General features: G+C 38.5%; 1 protein-coding gene across 1 annotated transcript in view; it reads left to right on the top strand.

Annotated features, from left to right (window-relative positions):
* Positions 1 to 6,494: 6,494 nt before the first annotated feature.
* RNF180 (ring finger protein 180) overlaps positions 6,495 to 19,273 on the top strand; it is a 197,501-nt gene continuing 184,722 nt past the window's right edge. The window contains exon 1 of the mRNA XM_032849795.1: positions 6,495 to 6,675. The gene's annotated coding sequence lies outside the window, so the exon portion shown is untranslated. The remainder of the gene's footprint in view (positions 6,676 to 19,273) is intronic.

The raw sequence follows: 19,273 nt of genomic DNA, 5'->3' as shown, positions 1-19,273 counted from the left end.
ATTTCCTTTTCCCTTTCTTTTCTTTTCCTTTCTTCCCTTTTTTCTTTTCCCCTTCCCTTCCCTTTCCTTCCTTCCCTTATTTCTTTGTTTGTTTATTTATTTTAAGAATTACTGATATGGGCATCTTCACTTACTGGGTAGCTAACAGTAAAGTCTGCAAATGAAACTATAAGACTGTAAATTTGTGATTCCTCCATTAAAGGACAGTAGTGGCATCTACTTCGAATATAAATAGTTTATGGGACAGAGAGGTATATGAAATGATATATACCAATATAAATGATGCTATTTTGGTAAATTTATGAATTTCATGTCTTCAGGGCCCAAGACCGTAAACTTAAAATTTAGGACACACTGCAAGTTGAGCCTTTTGCAGGGAAAGCAAGAGTAGGCAGTCTGATAGATTCAGACCCACTGCTGCTAGAGTTAGCTAGAATAAAAACTGTCATAATATTTAAGTGGTTATATTTGCTTGAATTATTTTGGCAAGGCAGCACATGTAAATCACATTTTTTTTTGCATTTTCTCTTCTCTCCCTCTTTCTTACTCTCTGATGAAAAACAACTGCTCCCGTTAGCCAATTTCATTTAAATTCTAAAACCAGGGGTTTCACTGGGGTGGCTCAGAAGGATGAGCTTCCCACTATAGACTTTAGTTCAGGTCATGATCTCAGGGTCCTGGGATAGAGCCCCACATCAGGTTCTGTGCTGAGTGAGGAGTCTGCTGGAGAGTCTCTCCCTCTCTCTATGCCCCTCTGCTCATGTGTGTGCTTTCTCTCTCTCTCTCTCCCCCCCACCCTTCCTAAAATAGATGAATAAATCTTTAAAAATGAATAAATTCTAAAACCGAACAACTAACATTTGGAATGGGTCCCTTAACATTTGAAGGTGGAAAGGATATGTAACCTCTTTGAAACTAGTAATAGTCTCTGTTATGATAAATGAATTGGTTGTATTGACTCCGATAAACAAATTGAACAACTACTTTGAATTATTAACTGAGAAAACACAACTCAGTGAGGGGCAGAAGACTGTGATAGGGGAGTTGCCTCAATAATTTGGAAGGAAGTACTTAAATGAAGAGTTAGTCTTAAAATGTGTATCCTTTATGAGTAGGCTAAAAATTAATGTTAAGTCTATCTAATTTTGGATTAATCAAGTAGGTATCTAAATTGTAAAATATTTCTAATAAAAAATGACCTATTTAAATGATTTTGTTGTTTATAAGACATTGTCACATAATGTTCACATCTGATAATCAGAACAGGACTGATTCTGATCAGGTTCTGATAATCAGAACAGGACTAAGACATACCATTTAAGATCAGTCTTAAGTAAGTAGGTGACTTGCGCAAGATTATGTAGCTAATAAATCATAAATCTCAAGTCTTCTTTGATATTTTCATAATATCATGCTTTTCTTTGAAAGAAGATTTTTCCTATTAGTGTTGCAAAGATTAGGGAATGAACATACCTGGTTAAAAAAAAATTCTGTCCTGATTTTAGTAATGCTAATTTATTTAATCTATATTTATGATAAATATGTTAAGTATTTTAATTAGTATAATAACTGCATTATATATAATTATAATTTAATATAGTAACTAAATAAGCCTATGATTTAGTGTCACTAAAGTGTTTTGGATGGAGTCACATTTCATTCCAACAGTAATAAAATACAAATTAGTGTGTATTGATTACTTGTAAATACAAAATCAGATTTATTCAGCTTTTTCAGATTTCAGTTGATTTGAGTTCAAATTGCAGTATGTCTATAGTCTTCTATGTCATGAAGAAAGAGTGTCAAAGGGAAAACACACAACTACTTTTTCCTGAAGGCTTTTCCCATCTCCATTCCTGTTACGTACCCATCTCTAGGAGCATTGCTTTGCTCTATAACTTCAGCATTAGTTGTGTAATATTCCTACTGCAGGAACGTAGAGATTACTTTGCCAGTGTTTTTCTGGCCTTGTTGCATCCCTGCCCAATCTGGGACCCACAGATTCACCAGCACTTCTTTTATGAAACACTCATCCCTTTGATCCTTGTCCTTTGAGCATGCTAACTTTCCCAAGTCTGGGCCTCATGTAAATCATATCATTAGACTGCTTTTATTTTTCTTCCTGAGATGATGAACATTTTGAAGAAGGTGTCGAAACTTACATACAGATTTCTACCATCACTCAAGCTTCAGCCTGGCTCTTTATCTGATGTTCAGTAATCTTTTATTCTGTGCTCATTTAACCGTACAGTCACCCCTTAAAATAGACATTTTATTTTTGCCTGCCTAAATACCCATCTCCATATTCTGATAATAGTACCCAACATTCTTTTTGGAAATTATACCTCTTCCACTTTCAACCTTTATGGCCTGAGTAAGGAGGCTAATTCCTCCCAACATCCACATCTCAGTACACTCACACATGAGTTTTATGGGTGAGTAAATGACACTCACTCGGCCAACCTGCTAGTTACCTCCTTCTTTTCATAGTGATTGATGAGAGTGGGCATGCAGTCAAAGTCTGTATACTAAGCCTCAGTTCTAGAACTTTGCTGCGACTAGTGGGAAAGAGGTATTCTTTTTCCACTGCAATCGCTAAACAGCTTGAATTTCAGCCTGGAGTTACTGGAGGCCAAATCTGCCACTGCATAGGCTGATCCTGCCTAAAAATAAAGCCAACACGGAAAAATAATGCCAAAAGATTGAGATATCCTGCTGATGGCAACATCTGAGCACTTAGATCTGAATATGCATAAAACTATCATAGACTTATTCCTGTGAATATTGTCCTTGGGTCAACTTGAATTGGATTTGCGTCATTTCACTGAAATGAGACCCAACTAAAGTATTATTCTACACAAACTGTTTTCTTAAAGCTTGTCAATAATACTAGCAATTAACAACTGGTATTTTCTGAGTCCTTACTCTATGTGAGGTACCATTTTAAGCACTTTATGTAGATAAAATCATTGAAACTTCATAATAACTCTACATTATTTCCTATTTTTGAATGAAGAAACTAAGGCAAAAAGAGACACGGAAACTTGTTCTCAGGTTTTATGAATTTAAGTGGGATTCAAGCCAGGGCTTCTGGTTCCAGAGCCCAACAGCTGAGCTATCCTGTATTGCCTTGTGAGTCATCAAACCGAGTGGCCTTTCCTCTTCCTCCTTCACCTCTTTGCCATGTCCGACACCATCTACTTGTTCTTCACACTCCCATGGAAAGCCTTTGCTTTCTACAACATGATTTTCTTACAGTTCTTAACAGTCTTTCCAACAGGAACTTCTTTAGCTCTTTTTCTGCTGTGGTCCTAAATCTAGAATTTTCCTAAGGACTCTTTGTCTTCCCATGGTGGTCTCACAACTTCCAAGATTGCCTCAGCAAATGATGCCATTAACTCAAGTTTTTCTTTCTAACTGCCTGCTGTCTCAGATCACCTAAAAGCCCTGCTCTAATCTCAAATGGCAGGAGTTGTGGCACACAGTTTTGGGTCTCTAGGCATAAGTTATAATTCCCTTGTTATTGATCTTAATTTTGAATGGTAATTGTAACTGAAGCCAGAAGTTAGAAACCTCAACTCTTAGGTAGTGCGAAGACTACTGACATAGGGACTTTGAGATGACTTCATATTCTGCTAGCCATTATATCTGGTAGGGTGCCATATACTATCAGTAAATATTGAGATACCAATTACCTAGTAGTTAAATTAGTATTTATTTGGTACCTTATAACCATGAAGTGGAGCTTTTATCTGTCTGTACAAAAAAAAAAAAAAATTAAAGCTCTTCTGCAAAGTATTGAAAATCGTAGTCTTCATTGGTAACTTTGAGACTATGAATATTTGTTAGAAAATTTGTTAGAATATTTTTTTACTTACAGGTTGTAAACTGGCAGGGGAGGTTGGTTTCAGTTCACCAGACCTGTACACCTTGACTCCTCTCTAGGGTTCCAGTTTTTAACCCTGATTGTACACTGGACTCAACTGGGCTCCCACCCCAGGGAATTCTGATTCAGTCATACCAGGGTGACAGTGGGCATGGGTATCCTCACCAGCCCTTTAGGAGCTACCAATGTACCATCAGTGTTGAGGACCATTGTTTTGAGGGCTCACTTTTTAGGTCACTATGGATAACCAGTTGAATTTGAACTTACAATGAAAGATTTTTTTAGTATAAGTATTTTTATACTAAAATTTTGTCCAAAACTTAATTTTAACTGGGTATCCTGTTTTTATTTGCCAGATTTTTCAATCCTGTCATTTCTCTGACTATATTCTGTGGCTTCATAGTAAATAAGAGACTAAATTACATGCCTTAATCAGAAAGTGCTAAGACTTATTGTCTTGTCTTTCTTCTGCCAGGCCTGTTGGTAATAAACTTTGTACTTCTAAAAATTTATTTCTTAAAAAACAAAACAAAAAACAGTGAATCTAGCCAGGTTTCTGGTTCTATGAGCTGCCCACATTCTTCCTTGTGTTTTTCATATTGTTTCCTCTAGCACTGGGAGATTCTAGCAAGTTTCAGGCCTTAAATCTCTCTAATATTCCCTTATGTCTCATCTTTCTGATTCCAGCTGGAGTTTTTCTGCTTCTAAAGAATCATGTGATTACATTGGGCCTACCTGGATAATCTAGAGTAGTCTTCCTATTTTAAGTTCCTAACTCTAATGACATCTGCAAAGTCCTTTTTGCTATGTAATGTAACATATTTACAGGTTCCAGAGATTAGGATGTGAACATCTTTTTGAGGGCCACTGTGCAAACCATAGTTGACTTGGGTGTAAATTTCACTTCTCTCTTCTGGCAAACCATTTGTTGTAATGGAGCACATCCTCCAATTGTTTTCTGAGAAAGGATGCATGAAAAAAAAATACTTAAGATTTTGCATATCTGAAATACCTGTTTTTAACCTCATGTTATTTTTTAGATTGGACATAATTTTTCCTCAGAATTTGTTTCTGTCAAAAAGTCGAATGTGATTTTAATTTCTGAAGGTTCATAAATGATCTATGTTTTCCCTCCTTGGAATCTAGTAAAATCTTTTCTCTGGCCATTATATGCTTTGCAATTTCACAATAATGCAGCTTGGTATAGATCATTTCTATCCATTGAGGTGAAAGCTTGTGTCCTAATGCCCTTCAGTTCCAAGGGCAATTGTCTTGGTTTTCCTCAATAATTCTTTGTCTTGTATTTGCTGTATTTACTGTTAGGTATTTAACCGTTCTAGCCTAATTGTCCTAGCTAAAACCTGCAGTACAAAGTTGAAAAGAAGTAAGAAGAGAGGACATTTTTGTCTTATTCTTGATCTTAGGGGAAACTCTTCATGAGGTATGATCTTAGCTTTGGGTTTTTTATAGATGCCTTTTATCATGTTGAGGAGGTTCCCTTTTAGTTGAATGTTTTTATCATGAAAACGTGTTAGATTTTATCAAGTGTTTTTTCTTCATTTATTGAGATGATCCTGTGGCCTTTGCCTTTTCTTCTTTTTTTAATTGTTTTTATTAACATATAATGTATTATTTGCTTCAGGGGTGCAGGTCTGTGAATCATCAGGCTTACACACTTCACAGCACTCACCATAGTACATACCCTCCCCAATGTCTATATGCCTTTTCTTCTAAGAGTATTACTTCAATAAACCAACTTGCATTCCTCAGGGAAGTCCTTCTTGGTCATGCTATAAAATGTTTTGTTTATGTTGGATTTAGGTTGCCAGGTATTTATTGTGGAGTTTTGTATTAATATTTGTAAGGTATATTGGTCTGTAGTTTCCTGTACTTTTTGATGTCTTTGGTTTTGTTATTGATTGCCTTAGATTCTCTGGTGGGAAATCATTACATGCAACCCCAGTCTTGCACAGGAGTCCAAATAAGCCACTTCAGGCAAATTGAAATTTCTATCTAGCAGAAAAACCAATACAGTTTCAGAGGCTCCCTCCTTAGAGCTTCCTCCGCTTCCTCAAACCAACTAATAAAACTTGCTTTTTATGTTCCGAACCTTATTTATAGTCTCTGGATCATCTGTTTTCATTATTTTGATGTGCTGTTGACAAGGCAAGATTTACTCCAAGAGGACCCTCTCCCCCCAACACTCCCTGAATCAGCACTTTTGATTTACTTCTGGTCATCAACTCACAAAGGAACTGTAATTCGTCAAGAATGAAGTCAAGAACACTTTAGTAATGAATCCCAGCTGAACAAAGGTGGAAATTAAGGCACAAGAAGCAACAGACCCAGCAGGTGGGCTCGGAACTCAAACCTCCGGTTGCGACTGGGTGAGGCCGAGGTTGCAGGAGGCCCAGGAAACTTCGGTTGCTCTGGCAAGGGGACGGCAAGAGAGAACAACTTCGTCCGGGTCTCGCGGAGCCCGGCACTGCTGGCGCCGCTCGGGTAGGCAGTGGGTCAGGGCGGGGCGCCGCCCACACTCAGCCGGGGCGGAACCCACCGAGGTGAGTGAGCTGGGCGGTGTGTAGTGCGGAGCGCCGGGGCGCCGAGACCCAGGCGAGCCGGAGCGCTTTCCGCGGGGTTTGGCTCCTGTCGCTTCCCGTCTCGCAGAACCGGCATCGCGGCCGGTAGAGCCGCGGCGCTGCGAGTCCTCAGAGCCGGGCTGCGGGGCGTGGGGCGCGGGGCGCGCCAGGAGGGGGCGCGGAGCCCACGGCTCCCGGACACAGACGCAGGTAAGGTCTGGCGGCTCAGAGCCCGGTGGGGCGCGCCTCCCCGACGGTGTCTGGCCTCCGCCGGCCGTGACCGGCTGTGGTGGCTCTGCCGGGCTCCAGTCGGGGAGCTAGGACTGCTGGAGGGCTGGGCTGGCCTGGCTGCCTCCCGACCCGGCCTCCGGTGATGCGGCCCCAGCGGTTTAACTTGCGCGCTTGAGGCTCTCTGCGGAGCCTTCCGGGCGCGACCCTGGACCGGGTGGAATTACACCGGGTCTGGAGATGCGAGCCAGGGCCGTGAAGATCGGGGCCACGCTTGGGGGCAGGGGGAGCAGGGTTCCGGCGGAGGGCAGGGAGCGGGTGGTGGGCGACTGGGTCGATTGTTGGATGCCCTCCGGGTCCGAGTTGGGGAACTGAGCCCTGTTTCATCTGAGAGCTTCTGGGAAGAGTCGGCACACACCCCCTTCTGTGGCCCGTTGCCTCAGCTCAGAGCCACTTTCTTTTGTCTGGTCCATTTTGGTGTTGGCCTTTTAGCTGCTTTTGTTGCAGTCGTGGATCCAGAGTGTACAGACTTGGCTAGGCTGAGGTTTTAAGGACGCTTTGTGCAGCGGGGTGGAGATGAGGAGAGGGTTGGGGGCGGGGGCTGTTATTATTACTGCCGTATTTAGCACTAATGTGTATGTATTACCCCGTGTTCTTTTCCAGATAGTACTCAATACTTTAGTAGCATCTGAAGTTTCAGGTGCATCCAAGACAGCATTCATTAGTTAACTTCAAAGGAGCGTTGTATGGACAGGTACCTATTAAATTACCCCATTTTATAGACCAGACAGCTGAGGCACCCACGCCGAAACATGATTTTATCAGAACTAAGCAGCCAGCCGGTGTGGGAGGTGTGATTAGAACTTGTGTGGCTGAGAATTATTCTTGGTCCACTTAACCCCGTACAAAATGTAGGGCTCAGAATGCCCATTGGATACTCTTTATGTTTTGTAGGTCATTAATTACTAACACCTCTCATTAAAAATGGAGTTGAGTTTTTTCAGACTCTTGGAATATTATCCCTAAAAAGTGTTGCTTAAAAGACTGGAATCATTTTGTTGGGGAGACCTAAGTTCAGCTGCCTGTTGCTGGAAAGACCAATATCCAAGAGAGGAGGGTTTTGTTTGGTTGGTGTTGTTGGTGGTGGTGGTGGTGGTGGTGGTTTTTTTTGTTTTCTGTTTTTTTGTTTTGTTTTGTTTTGTTTTTTGGTGTGTGTGTGTTTCAAGTTATGTTCAGTTAGCCACTGTATCGCACATAGTTTTTGGTGTAGTGCTCGGTGATTCATTATTTAAGTATAACACCCAGTCTTATCAAATGCAAGTGCCCTCCTCAATACCCATCACCCTCTTACCCCCTACCCCAACCCTCCTCTCTTCAAGAGATGAGTTTTGGTTGGAGAGGAATATGAGCTTTATTCAGGAGACCAGCCCTCTGGGGAGAAGGTGGACTTTTGTCCAAAGGCCTTCCTAGGTTTCTGTGTGGCCCAGAGGTTTTTAAAGGGGTTTAATCGGTTAAGGGAGTATAGTACTCTGTAACATTTATTGATTACATGTAGACTTGGTGATACCAGCTACCGAGTTATCTTGGTACTTGGAGGCTGTGCAAGATCTGGTTCCTTGGTACCCAGGGGTGGTTGTACAAGAGTACTCTGTTCTTTATGCAGTGGAGGGCAAGATTGACAAAGGTGGACAAAGGGAGATCATTGAAGTCATTCGTGTGGCCTTAAAACAAACAAACAAAAAAAAAAATTGGCTGAAAGATTGCTGGGCTAATCAGAAAGTCGAGGTGGCTTTAAGCATACTTGTGGGCCTCTGTGCCCTGGGAGGGTTCTAGTCTCTTAGTCCAAGGCCAGTGGTCTGCAGATCTCAAAGAAAGCAAATTAGTTTTATTACAGATCAAGGGCCTTAAATCAGCAGACAAGGAGTGTGTTAACTTGAAGCAAGTTAGCCCTTAAGACCAGCTGGAGCACTGTTACAGTTTCAGTTGTTGAATAGGATTGGGGAGTAACAGTGAGGACTAAATTTGTCTTTGGCCTGTCAGATCTTTAATATCCTATTTAAATACGGTACTGCTGGGAGCCCTAAATATTTATTTAATGAATAAGTAGAATGGAAGAAGTGGGCACATAGGTATTCTAGAATATTGAGCAGCAGGTTTTCTTTTCTCAAACAGAAGAATTAAAAGTTTAGGAGAATAGCCATTTCAATAATTTCAGTAAAATTTTACTTGTAATCATGCATTTATGTTGTTTTTTAACTCTCCACAACCAGCAACTGTTCACCAGTTTCCCTAGGGTTTGCTCTTACATGAGTTTGCTGATAGATCTTTGCCCGTTTTTCTTCCTCTCTTTTTGATTTGTATTTTTGGTTTTTCAAAATGAAGATATTTTTCCTTCTAAAATCAAGTAGCATTCTTTTTTTGATAAAGTAGACTCCAGTAGAATGCTTATGAGTGTATTTTAAGGTAGACGCCAGCCTCTTTAATAAGTAGCTGTCATACATGAAGCAAGAATTCTTTCAGGCAAGTGTGCAATGAATTAATAATCATTTTAATAGATCTCTATAAATTTTATGATACATCTACCTCATTTAATGCCTTTCTATCCAGCAGCATAAAGCTAAAACATTTCATTTACATTTTGCTAACTACATAGCACAAATGTTAGTCTAGCACAGTATGCCTAGACTCATTTATCAACTCATGAAATAAACAAGATTCTTTCCTTATTCAGCCTTCATTCAGCTACCTGGGGAAAAAAAAAAGGAATGATAATCTGGCCTTTCTCTCATAAGGGATATTTAGAGGATTAATGACGTAAATATGGTTAACTACATGGAAAAAAAGATGCCCTGTGACTTCAAAGTGTGACTGTGGAGTCATGAAGCTCTGCCTCTCCCTGCAAACATGCTGTTAATAATTTTTTGAAAGAGAGTGGTCATTCCAAGTAGTCACTTTAGGAAGCTAAACACTTGTGAAAGTATTGCTGCTAGTCACAATTATTTCAAATCTTTTGCAATTTCTAGTCCATTTGTAAGTAGCAGAAACATACTTTGAGGATCACTTTTATAAGGACTCGTTTTTGTTTGTACTTTTTCAATTTAAAAAAAATTATATAACTCAGTTTGAACCCATATTTTATTGGAAAAACTTGATAAAATGATTTCTGCATGATTGTGAAACTCATTTGTACCTTCAAGATTTTACCACTATTAAGGATGTTTAAAAGATTATTTGAAGGTCTATGAAAGCTATTTGAAAAGAGTGACTTAGTAATAGTTTTAAATAATGGCAACATTGTTAAAGGCTTAAAGTTCTATGTCTGTGTGTATTTTTGTACATAGAAATATTTATTTCTATGTGTACATTTGCATGTTTGTTAAGTATTTTGAAACTAATAATTTGTTTCATACCCTGACAATTGATTGTAGTCCACAGTAAAATGGGGACACAAAAATACCCACATTAAAATGTGTTTTGGAGCATCTTCATGGCCCAGTTGGTTAAGCATCCAATTTTTCATTTTGGCTCAGGTCATGATCTCAGGGGTCATGAGATGGAGCCCCATGTTAGGCCTCATGATGGGCTGTGTGAGTACAGAGTCGGCTTAAAATTATCTCTGCCCCTCCCCCGGCACATAAGCATGGGCACCATCTCTCCCCCTTTCTCTCTCAAATAAATCTTCAAAAAATATCTTTTTTCACCCTAGTATATGATAAAGTGTATAAAAATAGAATCATATTGATGAAGTCTAACTATTCTTGGTACTGTAAGCATTAACTGTTTAACAAGGTGTTTTATTGCTTCCTTAGATTTTGAAAAAAAATGTAAGGAAATGGCTTGAGTGGCAAATCTTTTAGAAAAGTGGAAAAGCTAAGAATATTAGATCCATTGCATCTTTTTTAATCCTGATAAATTTCTCTGTAGCAAGCAGAAATATTGAAGAAGGTTATATTAATAATAGAACTGGTCTCAAATTCTATAAACTCTTTATCTGATTAATTCACTGATGGTGTGATAGCTGGAAGACTTTAGAAACGATCAGTAGATCATTAGCCACATTTTTAAAGCAGCTTCAAAACATCCTTCATAAAATGGCTGAGATAAGCATGAGAGGTATTCTGGTTGAGAATTGCTTGTCCTATTTAGAAGCCTATTAAAAAAATTCATCCAAGGGGCTAGAATTGAAGTATGGGCACCAAAGTAGACAGCTTTTAATGAATAATGTAGACAGTTGGGCCAATGGTACAATGAGTAAATTGAGGACTGTTTAAAGTTTATTTAATAGAGATAGAAATTAAAACTGTATTTTTTCTGGCCATACTCTCTTTTAATTTTTGGTTTTATGGCAAAACCCATTTTTTCTCGGACTACTTGTCTTTAGGATAATATATAAATTGTATAATAAATATTTACATAGCTACATCTATCTGACTTAAAACCAGCTAAGGCTGTATAGTTTTAAATAAAGCTTTCTCTCTTCTAGTCAGGCATTATACTGTTTGCTCACCAAACAACCATATCCTTTCCCAATTTAGTGTTTTGGCTTATTTTAGTTTTCTTGCTCAAAGTATCCATTTCTCTCCACTTTACTTGACTAACGCTTTCTAAATCCTCTCTATTCTTTAAGATCCCACTGTAATACCACTGTTTTCCACAAAGCTTTCCCTGACTTCCTAGTTCTTGTTTATAGTTTACCAGATAGTTCTATGTGTTGGTTACCTTCTCTGTCTTATATTATTTCACTTACTTTCTATTTGAACTTGTTCTCCACCTTGATTTTTTCCCTCAAAGGCACAAGTCATACCTTAAATATATATTTGTTTCTGAATCATATATATGAACTAGAATACTGGATAATAGGATACACCTAACATTAGATCTATGAAATAAATTTATTAATCAGATACTCAGGTACAATTTTTTCATGCTTCACAATTATATCAGTTAGTGTTCTAGTAGAAAATAGGTTGCAGTCTCAAATGGGATAATGGAGAAGAGTTTAACTTGAAAGGTATGCCTGGATTAAAATAAGCCAACAATGGATGGTGAAGCATCCCAGGACTAGCAGTAGTGGGAGCCATTACTTTCCCTAGGCCTGAATGGATATTAAGAAGGGAACCATGACTAAAGCCCAAAGAGGGTAACTATGTGGAAAAGTCTGTCCAACTTACAGCTCTGGCCTTTCTGTGACCAGACAAGGAAGGAGCTAGGGAAATAAGTACCCCAGCTTCACTCTCTTACAGTCCTGTGATGTCCTGTTTTTTGTTTTTTTTTTTTCTAGTCTAATTTAGTTATTGTCATGCAAGAACACTTTGTGAATGATGCATTTCATTTGAACTGCTGTCTTTTTTTCCCTCGTGATGTTAGCTGTTTTGAAATTATTATACATGCCTTCTCAATTCTTTCATGTTTTATGTTTTGCTTGTACATTGCATAGGTGGGAGGCATAGAACTGTCTGCATAGTCATTGACAAACCTGTCCCTCTACCATTTCAACCATGTGACTTATCTGAATCAATCAGAATTGCTCATTTTTCTCTTTGTGCCATTTTGGTAGATCAGTGGTTTTCAGTCTTAGCTGTATGTGGTTCTCAAAGCAATGATTCTGATTCAAGCAGGTTTAGGATAAGGCTTGAGCATCTGTCCATTTATTTATTTACTGAGCATCTGTTCTTTTAAAAATATTCAGATATTTCAGATACACAACATGTGAGAAGCCCTAGCAAAGTTAATCTCTTTGACCCAAAGATTATGGTCGTAGTCTCTTTTCTCTTCATTGCATATATAGGACTGTAAGTAAGCCTCAAATGCAATTCTAATGTTGCTTTATGTACTCTTGAAAGCAGAATAAATGTTTTAGATATTAACATTGAGAAATGCTTATGATATAGGATACAGAGTATGTGGTTTCCATGTTACTAAAAATAATTTGAAGTTTAGAAAAATCATAAAACATTTCAAATAGTGAATAATAACATGAAGACTCATGTTTTCATTACTTAGTCAAATAAAAATTAACATTTTACTATTTTTTCTGATTTTTAAAAATAAGATTTAAGCCCCCTATATGCCTTCTTAGTGGTTACAATTATCTTAGATTTGGTGTCTTTTATTCCCATTCATATTTTTAAACTTATACTACCTCAGGATGTATCTGTTAACAAAATATAACATTGTTGCACATGCCCTAAAAGTTTTTTTTGTAACTGTCACTGTGCTGTGTATGTCATTTTTTAATGAGTATATTTCTGCAGCCTTTTTTCCTTATTTAACATAATTTGGAATTTTTTCTAGATACATGTCCCTCTAGTTTGCTTTTATTGCTATACAGTATTAAATTGTATCAATGAACAGAAATTTATACATCAGACCTACTGCAAAGTGTTGCTAAGGTGGATGTTCTTATATATTTTTTATGTACATAAAAACCTAGATGTAAAACTGTAAATCAGTAGGTAAACATTCTCTTTTACCACAGTTTGGCAGATTGCTTTCCAAAACGGTTGTGCCTATTGTACTTCCCCATAGCAGTTGATGAGACTGTCCGTGTAGCTTCATATCGTTTTTTACATGGGATATTGTGAGATGTTTAAATTTTCCCCAATGTAATGGTCATGAAATCGTATCTTATTTTAATTTTAACTTTCCTCATTTCTGGTGAAATTGACCACTTTCCACATGATTGCTAGCCATGTGCATTTCCTCTTCTTGAAATAGTGTTTTCCCAAGTTTTGCAGCTTTTTACCTTACTGATATAAATTATTTCTAGGTAAGAAGTAAACATGCCATATAGCTTAACACCGGAATATCCATAAAATTATTAATCTTGTAAGAAGTTGTACAAAAGTTTCCCAGTTCAAAATTGGTATCTGAATAGTAGCCTCCAGTGTAATTTTTTCTCTCTCTCATTCAGTTCCTATGAAGATACAGAATAAAATGAAAACACGACATAAAATTAAAAAAACCCCCAAAACCTGATAAAACACAAAAACCAGGGAAAAAAGTGACCCTAAGAGTAGATTGTCCTCTGCTCAGAAGAATTTCTGTACGTTAGTGCCTCCGTTTCCTTGCCACCCTCGTTGTTGATACGGACCGCCTGATAAATACAGACTAAGAGGCTTCTTTCTGCCCTTCAGTCAGTTCCCTCAGGTAGGTAAGTCCTCTATCAACTAGCGAACTGCGAAGACATCCCTCTCAGCCTCTCAGACACTGCCCTGAAACTCCTGGATGTTCTTTCACTTGCTGTGTTCCACGCAAATATCAGCAAGTGCACAGGCGGGAATCGTAGGGGTTTGTGGCAGGTGCCACAGTGCATTCGGAGAACGCAAAGCATTCTTTGAAACGCAAAGAACCCTGTTGACAGTGTATGGCAGAATTGCCATTGTATCTGGGTTTGCATGGGTCCTGTCGGTTTCTCTCCCAGGGAAATGGATGGGTAGTAAAGGGTGGGGCATGATGCCCCCTCTGAAGAACAGAAGAGCACAGGGAACCAGTTGGTGAAAGCCTTCTAGAGACAGGGAAACAGGATTGAGTGCTTTTGTATTTTCGCAAGCTCTGCCACCATAGATCTGAGTAGCTGGGTAGAAGAGTGATCATGGTAATTTTTTTTACTTTGTCTCTTTCACACCAAGTCTAGTCAGGTCTTCCAGTGATTCATTCCTAAAATGAAATCTCTGAAATACTGTGGAACAGAGGAAGGTTTATTATTGAAAAGAACCGTGATGTAACATTAATTTCAAAGGCTTCATAGGTAGTAGTTGCATGAATAATATGTTTGTATCCTGAGTATTCAACTTATGCTTCAGCAAAATAGTGAAATATTTAAGCTCTTCTTTTCTTTTGTCAAGATGTTATTTTGGAATCCCTTACAAGCTTTTGTATGAGGGCAACAGTGCTACTGCCACTTTCTTAAATACTGGCATTCTCAAAAGAAATTTTAAAAATTGAATCAGTTTCATTAGACAGTCTTACTGATCATCATTAAATGTTTTGTTGTGAAATTATGCATATTAGATGCACTGAATCATGAGTAACTGCTCGGAATGTGGGATAAATTAGTGCATCACAGGTGCAGAAACATTTAAAGAAGGCAAGCCAAACGGTACATTCTTCAGTAGCCTCTGAGGGCCTCAGTGAAGGGAAAGACAGAAAGAATCACTGGTGCAGCATGGCCATTTCAGGATGATCATAAGCCACATATTCTTAGTTATGAGCATTATTGAATTTCAGAGTGATCCATGATGAAGGACTGTCTATATAGGATAGCAAGGTTCTATGTAGACAAGCACTTTCTTGCCAGGCAGTGGTAAGTGGGAGAATAAATGATAGGTTTGTCATGATGTAAAGGTACACCAAGTCAATGCAAATGTTAAAACCAAAAAAGTACCAATATCCAGATGGTAAGCTAGGAGGGTGTGCAGTTTTTGTAGGCTCTGTTGGCTTATTGGGCCCTGTTTTATTGTTAGAATGGCCACAGGAGAGTACTTCTGATGCCACCCAAAAGCTCAAGACTGAAAGTAGATCTTGATACTTGTAACTAGTTGCCGTTTCCATGCCTTACCGTCTGCTCTTCTTAACTGTAGTCATCTAAGATGCCAGCAGGTAGGGGAGCGGGCGTGGGCAGGCTGTGGGGTTTTTGCCTTCTCTACTCCAGTAAATAGCTTAACAGAGAGGACTTTGCCCCATCCCAACTTTAAACTGTCCATGAGGGCTTCAATCCACTTCACTCCTCCTATCCTTATAAATCTTAAGACTGAAGAAAATAAGAACTTTGCCCTCACAAAGTGGTGAGAATAGTTTAGAAAGTTACTTACCTTCTCTGGGCCTCAATTTCCTTATCTGTGAAATGAAGTTAACAAATATTGCCTCACCGGAATGTCCTGATGATTAAAAGAGCTAATGCCATTTTATAAGTACTGTACTCGAAAATACTAGCTAGTATTTAAAATAATACCAACTCTTTGACTTCACATTGTATATATAGAGATTTCAGTTTAAATATATAAAGAGTGTATGTATCTCTTTCTGGCCCTTTGCTAATTAAAAAGAGAAAAAGTCTAGTTTTCTGATAGATTTCTCCATCGAGGTTTATAAATAATTTGAATACATCCAGAAACTCATAGTCATCCAACCACATATGATGTCTTGCAACTCAGACAATGTTCTAAGATGGAGCCTCTAAAAAGTCAGCCTTTATAATAGCTTTATGAGGCTGAGACCAGACCTTTGGTGGTGTTTGCCAGAGTACCCTGGTGATGCCAATAAATTTTGCCTCGATGTTAAGCAGAGTAAGGAAGTGATTTTTTTGTGTGTGTCTTTCCTCTGCTTACTTGCTTACTCACTCAGTCTACTGAATGATGCCCCATACTGTGTCAGCACTATAGTAGATAGAACTGTCAAGAAGCTTGCAACTCAGCAAGGAAGATGGATGTGGGACAAGTAATTAAAAGTGTGATGAATGTTCTGAGGGAGAACTAGAAAGGTCTTCAGTGGAAAATAATAGTTTATTATCCAAACCCCTCAGAAAGAGGTATTTAAGCCGAGACTTGAAGGATATGGAGATACTCTTTAGAGGCTGGAGGTGAGCTCTCCAGGGATCCAGCGACAGGAGTCGCAGGAGGGAGCCAGTAGAGTGGAGGATCTGAAAAAGGCTGGACTGCTGGACTGTAGGGCAGACAGGGGCAGAGCATGGGCAGCAACCTGGTCAGCAAAGTACGAGGAAGCCTCTGAAAGAAGCAGGAGAGTAATGATTGTTTTTGCATTTTCAACAGACTCTTCCTTCAGTGTAGAGAATAAAATGTTTCAGATTTTCATAAATAAAATTTTGGTGACTAGAACCATAATTTCTGGCCTAGAATTTGTGAGGCCACACATTTATTTGCTTATTGTTTATAGAGCGTATGGAATGAATTGTCTTCCTTTCTCCACAGTTCTCCCTTGGTCTGTTAGAGAAATTCTATTCCATTCTACCCTTTTTATTTTTTTTAAGATTATATATACAGAGTGTGTGTATGTGTGTGTGAGTTGGGGAGGGGCAGAGGGTGACTGAGAAGGACAAGTAAACTGCCTGCTGAGCACAGAAGCCAATGCAGGGCTCTATCCCAGGACTCTGCCATCAATACATGAGCCGGCATCAAGAGCCAGACGCTTAACTGACTGAGCCATCCCGGCTTCCCTCCATTCTATCTTTTTTTAAAAAAATGGCGAGGAAGCTTTTGCCCTTAATCCACCTTAATCCTCTTCCCTCACCTTCCTTTCTGGGTTTTCAAGTTTTCAGAACAAATTCGAAGAATCATGGCTATAACTCTGAGTGACACTGCTAAATAACAGGAATAATAAGTTTTTCTTGCACAGGAGAGGCTACCAGTTACGATAACCTGAAACCTGTGCTCCAGATATCTAGGACATGTCTAGAAATGTTTGATTATGTATCATGTAGATTCATAGATGAAATTGTACCAAAATAAAAGAAAGCAACGGAACCAAAAACAAAGGTGGGGAGAGCTTGGAAAGTAGACCCAGGATAGAAAGTGTCCTTGCTCTTGGAGTGAGGTTGCCTAGGTTCAATGACATAGGGGCTTCTTTTGTTTTTACTTAGGGACATGGATTTTAATACTTCTAGTCATCCAGGATACCAGAGTCCTTGGTTACACATGAGGGCAGAGAGGTGGCAACAGAAACTTCCCAGTAAAGCCAGGACTTAGAAAGGGCAGCATTCTCAGTATAACAGTAGATTAAGGGGAAAAAATTGCTGACCCAGAGAGATTATAAGAAAGTCTATATAAGAAAGTCTATAAGAAAGTTTATATTGACCTAGTTTCTGAGCAGAATACAGAGAAAAGTCTCATTTGAAAATTCTCTTTATTTATTTATAAAAAATTTCAAACATACACAGAAGTAGAGAGAATGGCATAATGAATCTTTATGTATCCATCAGCCAGCTTTAATATCTATTATTCTTTCATTTTTCTTCTTCCTATATTATGTCATTTGTTTCTCTATTATATAGTTTTGCCTATGAACAACCAAAGTTACAATATTTCTCTGTAGCCTGAGAACCTTTAAAAAAATATTACTGCATTATATTATCACATCCACAAGGTTAACCATTTTTTAGTATGATCCAATATGTAGTTCATATGTACTTTTCCCCATTTGTCTCAAAAACACATTTTCTAGAGCCAACTTGTTCAAATCATGGTCTAGGTGATTAGAACATGGTCTCCACATTGCATTTGATTGTTATATCTCTTAAAGTCATTTGTGGAATTTTTCACGTTCTGTATATGGCCAGTTGTATGCTTATTGGTGTCATTTAAAATGTCCCCTTATTCTTCATTTAGTAAAGAAAAACGGTTCTCAGATTTTGATGCTTGATTTGGTTCCAATTTAATTTTTTTAAAAAGAATATAGATGGTGCTGAGTACTTTTAATTGTATTATCTCAGGAGGTGCTTTATGTTTGGTTGTTTTTATGGGCTGAAATGTGTCCTTGCAAATTAATATGTTGAAGAGCTAATTCCCAGTATCCCAGAATGTGACTGTGTTTGGAGATAAAGTCTTTAAAGAGGAGCTTAAGTTAGAATGAGGCTGTTTGTGTAGGCCTCTATCCGGTCTGATTGTTGTCCTTATAAGCCGAGGAAATTTGGATTCACAAAAAGACATCAGGATGGGTGCCTTCAGAGACCATATAAGGATCCATGAGAAGGAAGCCATCTAAAACCCAAAGAGAAAGAGCTCAGAGAAAACCAATCCTGATGGTCCCTTGATTTTAGACCTCTAGCTTCTAGAACTATGAGACAAATTTCTGTTATTAAAGCCATCCAGTCTGTGGTACTTTGTTATGGTAGCCCTAGCAAACTGATACAGTTGTCCTCTATTTACTTACGGTTCTTTAGTGATGACGTTAGGGTTGATCTTTGAGTTCATGTGGTACAGCCTTGTGTTTATATTATAAAATAATGTTAATTACCCTTTTTTCTATTTCTTGTATCCTTTGAGGGTCTTTTCCCCTAAATCTATCATTTTATTAGGGGTTGAAAAATGGTGATTGTATTAATCACCCTATATTAGCATGATGCCTCATCGAGTTTTTCCTCATTAATTATTTGATTATCCTAAAATAGTCTGTTTAGCAAAGGTAGAATAACTAAGTGGTTGATTTGATTCTTTTCCTTTATCCATTTTCAGATTCTCATGTCTTCTCAATCACCTGAGAAGCCTTAACTTCAGATTTTAGATCTCAAATTTATACTCCAAGATGAGCCAGGGACCCCCTCCCCTCCCCGCCCCAACACACACAAACTGAGAAGCTTCCCTAACGGGTATTTTTGTTCTGGTAATGTCCCTTCAGCACCTGTTCAGTGAAAAACTTCTTTTTGGAGAGACAGGTCCTCAAACAGGGCCCCATACTTGTCTCGTGGTAGAGTTTATGTTCCAAGATTATAAAACTCAGGAGGAACTGAGTGAGAATGAGGGGTCAGTATTTGGTTCTTTTCCATACTTAAAACCTTGTAGATCTCAACCATTGTCTGGCTTTAGAGAACCATCCCACATTTAAATCTCCTGTTCAGACACTCTTT

Source organism: Lontra canadensis, unplaced genomic scaffold (assembly GCF_010015895.1).
Source record: "Lontra canadensis isolate GAN:19392208 unplaced genomic scaffold, GSC_riverotter_1.0 scaffold4, whole genome shotgun sequence".
Taxonomy (NCBI): domain Eukaryota; kingdom Metazoa; phylum Chordata; class Mammalia; order Carnivora; family Mustelidae; genus Lontra; species Lontra canadensis.
Note: the sequence above shows the minus strand (reverse complement) of the source record. Positions and strands in the feature narration are given on the sequence as shown.